This window comes from Taeniopygia guttata, chromosome 17 (assembly GCF_048771995.1).
Source record: "Taeniopygia guttata chromosome 17, bTaeGut7.mat, whole genome shotgun sequence".
In the NCBI taxonomy this organism is placed as follows: Eukaryota; Metazoa; Chordata; class Aves; order Passeriformes; family Estrildidae; genus Taeniopygia; species Taeniopygia guttata.
In genome coordinates, this window is record NC_133042.1 from 8582923 (window position 1) to 8592890 (window position 9968).

General features: G+C 51.0%; 1 long non-coding RNA gene across 1 annotated transcript; it reads right to left on the minus strand.

Moving 5' to 3' along the window:
* Window positions 1-345: 345 nt before the first annotated feature.
* LOC140685238 (uncharacterized) lies at window positions 346-9746 on the minus strand. Its single transcript, XR_012058543.1, has 2 exons — window positions 9621-9746; window positions 346-2014 (listed from the first exon to the last, which is right to left on the minus strand). It is a non-coding gene; the product is annotated as an uncharacterized lncRNA (long non-coding RNA).
* Window positions 9747-9968: the final 222 nt, after the last annotated feature.

Below are 9968 nucleotides of genomic sequence, written 5' to 3' on the forward strand. Positions count from 1 at the left end.
GGATGAGCCCGAGAGGATGCAGGGGATGAGCCTGCCAGGGGAAGCGTGAGCTGAGCCTGCCTGAGCATGGCCAGGGTGCACAAACCTGAGGATTTGGGGCACAAACCTGAGGATTTGGGGCACAAACCCGAAGATTTGGGGCACAAACCCGAGGATTTGGGGCACAAACCCGAGGATTTGGGGCACAAACCCGAGGATTTGGGGCACCACGCTGCCCCCTGCACCACCAACTCATCTCCCCACCGAGCCCTGGAAGCTCCTGATGCTGTTGGTGGGAAGGGAAGAAAAGCCAGGGAATCTCAGGAAAACGGGAAGCTGGACAAGACAAACACAGATCTGAACCAATGTGGTTAATCAAACGTTCTTTATTCAAGATAAGATGGTAGTTTATATCAGCTTCTACACAGTTTACAGAAACAAAGACACTCTGATTGCTAGGCTAACATTGTTTACCTTTTCCTTAAAGTGGCCTAAACCTTACACTATAAAACCTATACTAATTCACACCCAGACAGCCCAGTGGTCCCCATCACACCTTAATACTATTTCTATCTGTGCCACAAACTCTGAATTTCTAACTGCGCCAGAGGCTTGAAGGCCTCACCAGGCCCAAATCTGGGGCCTAGACTGGAGCAGCTCAAATCCCATAACTCATGTCCTCTTTCTCTCAAAAATGCTGCAACAGGGAAGGATGTGGGAGCTGCACTGGGAAAGCGCTGACAAAGCGCGCTGGCTGCGTCCTTAATGGCTTTTAAATCACCGAGGTTCAACAGGAAAAAAAATAACAACCCCTAATGTTTACTCACACTTGCGCAGCGTCTTATTTGCATATAATTGCTTCCTGTCACAACATTCCACCCAGAGGCTCTTAATTCCCTGCGATCAGAGGAGCCCTGCGCAGGGAATGCCAGGAATAAATCCTGGGATGCCTCAGGAGCATCCCGAGATGTTCCCTGGCACAGCAGGGAGTGACAGGGGCATCCCAGCACAGGGGCATCCCAGCACGGGATTCATTACAGAGAGGGACACGGGCAAAAAAAATAAAAATTAAAAAAAAAAATGAGGCAGGTGAAAACACGACTTTCCCTTGGGGTTTGGGTGGGTATTTGTGAATCCTGGGAATGTTGGGACACACAGTGACAGCACTGAGGGCACTGAGGGCACAGCTCCCTCCTGCTGCAGCCCTTTTTTATCCCTTTAACACACAAACCCCATCGCCCATCTTCCAGAGCAAATGAAAAGATCCCAGTAAAGGTAGAATGGTCTGGGAGAAAGAATCCCTCCCAGAGCTGGCTTTGGGGTGGGACATGGATGGCTCAGGGGATCCAGGGTGCCCCCACAGCCCCAGGTGCCCGGGGACAGCAGGAAGGAAGCGCTGGCACCCCCTGTGCCTGCCCTACTTTCCTGCTCACACGATGATGATGCACTCGCCATGCATTTTTTAAAAACCTCCGTCTGTCTGGAGGATTTAACTCCAGAGACACTTCCTGAGGACGATGCTAAAGATGTTGGAAAACATGATTTCCAGGGAGGGCTGAGAAGCAGCTGAAACCAGCCCTCTGTGGATCTCTGGAGCTCTTAATTAGACAAGAATTAACACCCTGGGAAACATTTGATTCCTAACAAGGGCACAGCTCCCTTGCACTGGGATTAGCATCCCTTGGACTCCTCAAGCTTTACATCATCCTCCACACACAGATCTGCTTCCTCAATTGTCCTGGCATCACCTGCCTGTGCAAAAAGTCCCTCCCCATCTTTTTTAATCATCTTTTTGTAAGTTCTGAAAGGCCCCAGTGAGGTTTTTAGAGCATTTCTTGAGTCAAGCTTTGAAGGCATGAGGTTCTCTGCGTGTCGTCTCTTCCAGCATTCCTCCAGCTCAGGGGAGGCTCCTCATTCCCCAAACTCCAGCATTTCTCCTGACAGGCCACCGGATATGCAGGGACCATGAAATTTTAACAGAGTTCTGAGTTTTCCACGGCACACGGCAGAGCAGGAGCAGGGCACGCTGGATGGGCTGAGGAGACACAAAAAAGGGAGCAGATTTCAGCTGTCATGCTAGAAGGAGTTGAGACAAGCTAATTAAGCTCTTAGGGGGGGAAAGAGCCCTATATTTTGTTTTATTCCACTTTATTTTCCCCCTCCCCAGTCCCACACGCTCCCCTCGCAGACGTCATTGCGGGTGAGCACACGTGTCGGCTCCGATGATTTATTCAGGAGCCACAGCGGCTCTGCCTTCCACTCCAGCGAGCAAAAATTTCAATATTTCATATGGAAATCTCCAGCTCTCTGTCCCTGTTTCTGCCTAAAGCTGCTGCTCCCCCCTGGGGTGCAGAGACGGGGTGGGTGCAGAGCTCTGCTGCTGCTCCGAAGTTTTTCCCGAGTTTTCTGGATGCTGTTGAGTCTCTGCCTTGATGCAGCAGTGTGGCAGAGCGTGTGACAAAGCCGGGGTGGCACCGTGTCCCCTGCCAGTGCCACCAGCCCTGGCTGTGCCCGTGGTTCATCCAGGAGCCTGGAATTCACCAGGATTTACCTGATAATGACATTTTTGTTCAGTCCTTGTGTAAAGGAATTCCTTCATGGAAGATGAGGAGTTCCCACCTGGAATTCACCAGGATTTACCTGATAATGACATTTTTGTTCAATCCTTGTGTAAAGGAATTCCTTCCTAAAGAATGAGGAGTTCCCACCTGGAATTCACCAGGATTTATCTATTAATGACCTTTTTGTTCAGTCCTTGTGTAAAGGAATTCCTTCCTGGAGGATGAGGAGTTCCCTCCTGGAATTCACCAGGATTTATCTGATAATGACATTTTTCTTCAGTCCTTGTGTAAAGGAATTCCTTCCTAAAGAATGAGGAGTTCCCTCCTGGAATTCACCAGGATTTATCTGTTAATAACCTTTTTATTCAGTCCTTGAGAAGGGAAATTCCTTCCTAGAGCTGTCAGGGCCCTTTCCAGAGCAGGTGCAAGGGACGAGGTTTTGTCTTTTCCTGCAAGGATTTGTTTTGTGCCTGGAAAATCACGCCTGGGATTTGGGGGATGCCAAAAGTTCTGCACTCCCAGAGCTTCCAGAGGCTGCAGCCTGAGTGCCCCAGCCTGGCTGGCCCCTGGGACACCGAGCTGGGCTATGGTGCCACCACCAGTGACACTTCCCTGGGCGGGTTTTGGGATTGAAAACTGCTCCGAGGAACGAGGCAGAGCAGCACGTCCAGCCTGATTCCTCCTAGGGAGAGGGTAAGAGTGTTAATTAATATTAATCTCCATTTGATTAATATCATTCTCCATGAATGGCTTTAATCAGCCTAGCAGAAGCACTTGGCAGCAGTGCTGCATTTCCAGGGATGAGCTAAATCCACCCAAACTTTGGGAGGAGAAATGGGATGGAGAGGTCAAGGTGTGCTGGGATGAGCTGGTTTCTGCCCTAAAAACCAGCACAGAGCCTGGCCCTGCTGCTGCTGCTGCTGCAGGTGGAGCAGAGGGGCTGAGACATCTCCCTTCTGAGGCTGAAATTTGAGCACTTTCTAACTTTGAGATCTGCACTACTCAGAAAATAAATAAATCCCCTTTCCAAGCCCACCCCAAATCCTCCTTGCTCCAGCTTTTGAGCTGCTTGGCACTTTTAAACCTTTTGAAGCCAAATTTGGGGTTTTGTTGGAATGAGGGATGTCAATCAGCTCGATCAGAGCAGGAGGTTCATCCTACTGCTGTTATCTCATGGAATATCTCAGGGATAAGGGGGAGCAGCACGTGCAGGGGGTGAGGATGCTCTGGCAGCTGATTCCTGCTCTGCACTCCCATCCCACTGCATCCCACAGCATCCATATGGAACAGGGCCCACGGAGAGGGAGATGAGAGCCACCAGAAAGTGATGGTTCAATTGGAGAGAATAAAGGAAACAACCCAGATGATAGATTCATTCCAAGAGAGGGGAAATTCATGTCTTTTATTGCTCTCCCAACAAAAACATGAAACACAAACAAATCAAAGGGCTGGAAGTGCTTCCAGTCTGCAGCATGACCTGACTGTACAAGAGGCTTTAATGTGGAGGGAGCTCCCAGGAGGATTAAACTGCTGATAATAAATTATTGAGAAATATTAGGTGGCGAATGGGCCCAACGCCAGATTGATTCACAGCGACGTCCGCAAGGAACAAATGGAAAAATGCAAAAAAAAACCCTCAAAGCCAAGCAAAGCTGAGAGTTTGAGCTGAGAAAAACAGAATGAAAGCATCTCCCAAAGGCTGTTTTGGGCTGCAAAAGGGATCTGGGAGAGGTTTGTGTCCACATGGAGGATCTGTAGATCCACCAAGGCAGCACCAATTTTCCTCTGGAGTTCTCAATTTGGCTGGAAAAGTTCTTGGGTGCCAATGGTGCCTTGCACATCCTGCAGGCAGGAATATCCTGGGAGTGACCCTGCCTGCTGGAATGAAGGGAACAAAGGAACCAGACATAGCCATTAAAGGCAGCTCAATGGCTTTAATTTAATATTTTTTTTCTGTTAATGCTATTAATCACCATAGGCACACATCAGGAAACTGCTGCATATTTAAACTAGGCCAGGAGCCAGTGATTTCTCCTATGCAATTTTGTAATGTTAATAATGTTTCCATTAACCATATTCAGGGAATCTGCCATTTTTTGTCCTCTTCTGGCCCCGACTTTTTACTTTTAATTACGACCCAGTGTCAGTTCTTGAATAGGTCATCTCATTTGAAGCATCTGCAAAGATTTCTTTTTAATAATGCAATTTCTTGGCTGTAATAGCCCTATAAGAGGAGTAATTAATGAACCACAGCATGCTCTCAGAGGATGCCCATCCATCCACAGGAAAATTTGGTGGTGGAAAAGGTGCCTCAAACCAGGAGAGAGCCAGGAAAAATCCAGCAGGGACTGCTGCCCCCCCTTCTGCAGAAGAGCAGAGCTGGGGGCCACTGCAGCTTCCTGCAACTGCAAAGGAAGGGTCTGAGGCCACTTCCACAACCCCCAGACACTCCAAAAATTAAATGTCAAGGAAAAGTGGTGGCAGGAAAAGTTCAGGAAGCGACTCCTCAGAGCAGGATTTATCCCTTCTGCTGTGAGGTCCTGGCAGCTCATTGCACTGATGGACACAAGGAATTCCACCTGCCTCTGTGCTGCTGAGAAAAATAGCCAGGAAAACACGAAAAGTACAAAGGTCTGGGGAGTTGGAGGGTGAGGGGATTTGGGAGATGGGGCTGGGAGTTGCCAGCATCAAATTCCCTGTGGGATCAGCCCTCCTTCCCCCCTTTCTCTCCCAGCAGGTGAGGCAGCTCCTCAGAGCAGCTGAGGCCTGAGCACAGGAGATGATCAGGTTGTGTGGGAGAGGAAATAAAATGTCCAAAGAGGCTGGTTTGGGTTCCCAAACCATTGATAACACAATCCCAGCCTGAATTCCTGCTGGAGATTTTGCCCACGGAGCTGCAGGAGCAGCTTTGGGGGGTGAGAACCCCTGGGGAGTCAACCAAGGCTCCTGTTGTCATTGCCACCAAAGTCACCAGCCAGGGGGACACCAACACACCTGAGCTGCTGCTTTCCCCAGCTCTGAGCCCAAAGTGGGGCCTGGAAATGCTGCCATCCCTCCTGCCAGCCCTGATCCCACGGATGGGTGGGAAAATTCTGATAAAACCTGGTAAAAACCCTGATAAAACATGGTAAAAACCTGATAGGACAGGTAAAAAACCTGGTAAAACAGGTAAAAAACCTGATAAGACACATCAGCTGTGGGCACAGGCCAGAAGAGAGGCAGAACATCCCACTGGGCGCCACAGCCCACTGGTCCCTGCATCCCACCAGGTGTCTGCATCCCACCATCCCCAGCACCCAGCCCCCTCCCGTGGGGCTGATGGAACATGACAGCAAACACAAAATTAGGCTTTGGGGAGCTAAACGGGGCTTTTGCAGCAATGAGCCATGAATCAGCCTCCTTGTTGGGAGCTATTAGTGTCTCCCTTGCCCTACTTTCCCCTGCTCCGTGCAGAATTCCGTGGCTGGATGTGTGTTACTAAACCAAAAAGGACATTAATAAATGAGGAACCGTGCAGTCCTGCTGCCTGGCCTAAAAAGGAGCTGGGTTTGCAGGGCTGAGGTGTTTAATAAAATCCATCCCAGCCCCCTTGTCCTTCCCCCTCTGTCCCCAGCAGGGCCAGGGCTCCTCTTGATGAAGAATTAGGATGAGCCAGGCAATTAGCTCCAGCAGTGCCTGGGAGATGCCAGCGCTCTGCTGCTGCCTCAATGCACTTATCTAATAAATGTTTGCAGGAATTTAATGTCACCAGCAGCAGTGACAGTGTGGGGACAGCTGGAGAGGTGCTGCAGGAAGCTGCTGCCTCTCCCAGTGCCACGCTGGGGGCAGGAGGAGAGTCTGTCCTGGCAGGGAGGATGGAGAGGCTGATTTTGGGTGGCACAGGGGACATCCCATTGATCCCGTTCCATCCCATGGTATCCCATTTAGCCAAAACACAGGAAAAGGCTCAGGCGTTCTCTTCCTTCTAGAAACCAAAATTCCAAGGGGAAATGTTGGACCATAAGATATAAAATGCCCACATGGCACGGTGCCCACACCCCCGAGGCCCCTCCTTCACCCTGGCAGCACCCAAGGCACAGGATGAGGAGAGGAGGGGGAAAAAATCCCAACCCTCACCCAGGATCTGCCTCTGCTCGTGGCTGATACTAAACAGAGAGTGAGAAGGGAAATGAAGAGAGCCCAGAGAAGCTTGAAAGGTAATTAAGGTAAAACTCGTTAATATTTCAAGGCAGAGCTGTGCCCATTACAGCAAAGGCCTGGCTGGAGCTGGGGAAGTGACGGGAAGAGCTTGTCTCATTGCATAACGGCACTTTATGGGATCAAAGCAATAAAACTTAAGCAACCTGCTGAAAACCCTGGCAGGGTGAGAGGGGAAAAGGCTCTGGAAAAGCCTGGGAGAGCAGAAAATAAAAATGCTTCCAGTTCTTGTTAGACGTGAATGATCATGGAGAAAAATTCCCTGCAATCCTCTCAGGATTTCACAAAGTCTCCTGGCCTGGGATGGTTTTGGGGGCCATGGGAAGGAGCTCAGCCCTGGAGGGTGCAGGGGGTGGGCAGAGCCGTGGGAAGAAGCTCCTTGGGGCCCTCTCAGCATCCCCCTGGGTGAGGATGGGGCAGCACAGCCCTGAGCAGGGCTGGAGGACCTGGGCTGAACACCCGCCGTGGAGGGGCTCAGGTATTGATCAGGGTTGGAGGGGCTGGGCTGATTATTGGGGTTGGAGGAACTCGGTTAATTATTGAGGTTGGAGGGGCTCAAGTTAATAATCAGGGTTGGAGGGGTTCAATTAATTGCCAGGATTGGAGAAGCTCAGCTAATTATCTCTCTCAGCCATTGTTATTCCAGGCGGCTCGGCTCTCAGGAGAGGCTCCATCTCCGGTTTCATCGCCAGGAGGGCAGGGAAAAATCCACCTTTTTCTTCTGCTTGAAAGTTTTCCAGGCACCAGCTGATTGCTGCTCTAAAACCCTCAGGAGGGGAGGTGGCAGCAGGTCCTGGGGGTGCCCAGTCCCTGTCTGAGCCCACCCTGTCCCTCCCCAGGGTGGCCCATCCTTGGAGGGAAGCAGGGAATCCCAGCAAAGCTCGGTGCCTTGGGCTTCCTGGGATCAGCAGGAATTCTGGAATTGTGGACCTGGGGGCAGCAGAAGGTCCCACAGAAGAGTTGGGGCTGGAAACAGAGCCTGGAACCTCCAGGGATGTGGGTTCCCAAATCAGCCCCTTGGGTGTGGGCTGTGCTCCAGTATTGGATATGGGGATGTGAGAGCAGGGACCTGGCAAGGTGAGGAGCAATTCCAGAGCTCTGCTCCCAGTAATTCACATCCCACATTTGCCAGGAGCACAGCAGGCTCTTCAACAAACAAAGCAAATAAACACGAATGCCCCAAATGTCCCAGCTCTGTGCCAGCTCCTGCTGCAGATGGGCAGGGGCTGAGGGGTGCCCACACCCACCCTGCCACAGCCACGCCACGGGCAGAGCTGCCAACTCCCAGCACGCCGAGATTTATGGATGCCACAGATCCCCACTGTGGTTTCTCCAAGCAGAATGATTCCCAAATTAAATTGCAGCATTTTTCCCAAGCAACCACTCCCTTCAATACACAAGGCAAGGGAAAGAACAGAGTTGCAGTGAAGGAATCCAGGCTCATGGATGTTTGTGAGCCCCTGGATGAATCCAGGCTCATGGATGTTTGTGAGCCCCTGGATGAATCCAGGCTCATGGATGTTTGTGAGCCCCTGGATGAATCCAGGCTCATGGATGGGTGTGAGCCCCTGGATGAATCCAGGCTCGTGGGGGGCTCCTGCTGCTGCCCAGCCTCTCCCCAGGCACAGCAGCACTGCCAGGACGCACCAGCAGCGCCCGTAGATCTTTTTTTAATTTGAAGAACGAACAGTTTCCAGGAACTGCTCCAAAGTTAGAAACAATATGATGCTGCTGGTGAATAAGTCATGAGGGCTGGAGCCTAAATCTACATATTTATGTGCACGCTCCCTCATGCAGGGGCATGATTTATATAATTTATACAGTGAGAGCACTCCCATGCCCCAGCGCAGATGGGCTGTACCCCACAAAAGCCAAGCTGCCCCCCCAAAGTCCTGCTGGAGGCTGGCACTGACCCCTCATCCTCCACCCACTGCCCAGGTGGCTTTTGGACACAATCCTGCCCTCAAATCCATGTTTTCCATCTCCCAGTGCTGCCAAAGCCATCAACAGGATCTCTCCTATTAGAGAAACTGAAAATATTGCCAGTGAATGATATCTCAGAGCAGGGAAGTCAGCAGAGATCTATTTTCATACACTTTCCATATCAACACTTATTAAATTTTTTTCCCCTTTTTTCGCTTTTTTAATTATTGAAAGTTTCTGCTTCAAGAAGCTTTTCCATTCTCGGGGGGTGGGAAAATTATATTAAAATAGGCCTTTTGCTAATCTCTGCCTTTTAATGTGAGCAGTTATCCTTGGGAAAGCTGGATCCCAGAAACATCAGAAAGTCTCGTGTGCCTCCAGGGTCTGCTGCCACCTCCCCACTACGAGAGCAAGCGAACCTAATTAAATTGTAAAATTGCAACCGGCACTTTTCCTTTATTTCTCTCTTTTTTCACTCGGCGCTCGGCTGTGCCTTTAATTACCACCTTCAATTATGTGTCACTTCAAGGCCCGAGTCCCACTTTTGAAAACCCTTTTTTGCTTCAGTCAACGGAGAAAAAAATCCTGTGGAAAACACAGATGGCTCAGGTGTGGAAGGCCAGGCTCCAGCTTGACTTTCACCTGTGGTTAAGTGCTTTGCAAGGCTCAGAGCAGCTCCGTGCCTCAGTTTCCCCAACCACCCCTCTGCCTCTGGGGGCTGGCTTGGTCCTTTTCTTTAGGATGGCATCATCACTGCCCTGCCAGGACCTGGGCAGACCCCTGCAGGGACCTGCAGCAGCACAAATTTGGGGGCACACAGAGCCCCAAGCCCCTCCTGCTGGGGCAGGAGATTCTCTCAATGCCCTCAAATGCTTTTCCCCCTCCCCAGGACCCCTCTGTGAGGGAGTTTAAAGGCTTTTTGTGAGGAAGGGCTTGCCAAGAGGCAAGGAGAGGTCTCACCCCGATCACAGGCTGGAGATCAAACACCTGCAGGGCAGTGCTAAGAGCCGGGGCTGCCTCTCCCAGCACGCAGCCTCCTCCTCTCCTCCTTCCTTCTGAAGCTCCTCCAGCCTTTCATGTCTCTGGTTCTGCCCCCTCCCTGGCCAGGAAAATCCAGAAATGGAATTAAAACTGCTCTGAGATGCTGCCTGTGCCTGCCCGGAGGAGGGGATGGGGAAAAGGATATTTGGGGTGGCTCTCACCCACTGGGATGGCTGTGGCAGGGTGGGTGTGGGCACCCCTCAGCCCCTGCCCATCTGCAGCAGGAGCTGGCAGAGCTGGGAAATTTGGGGCATTCATGTTTATTTG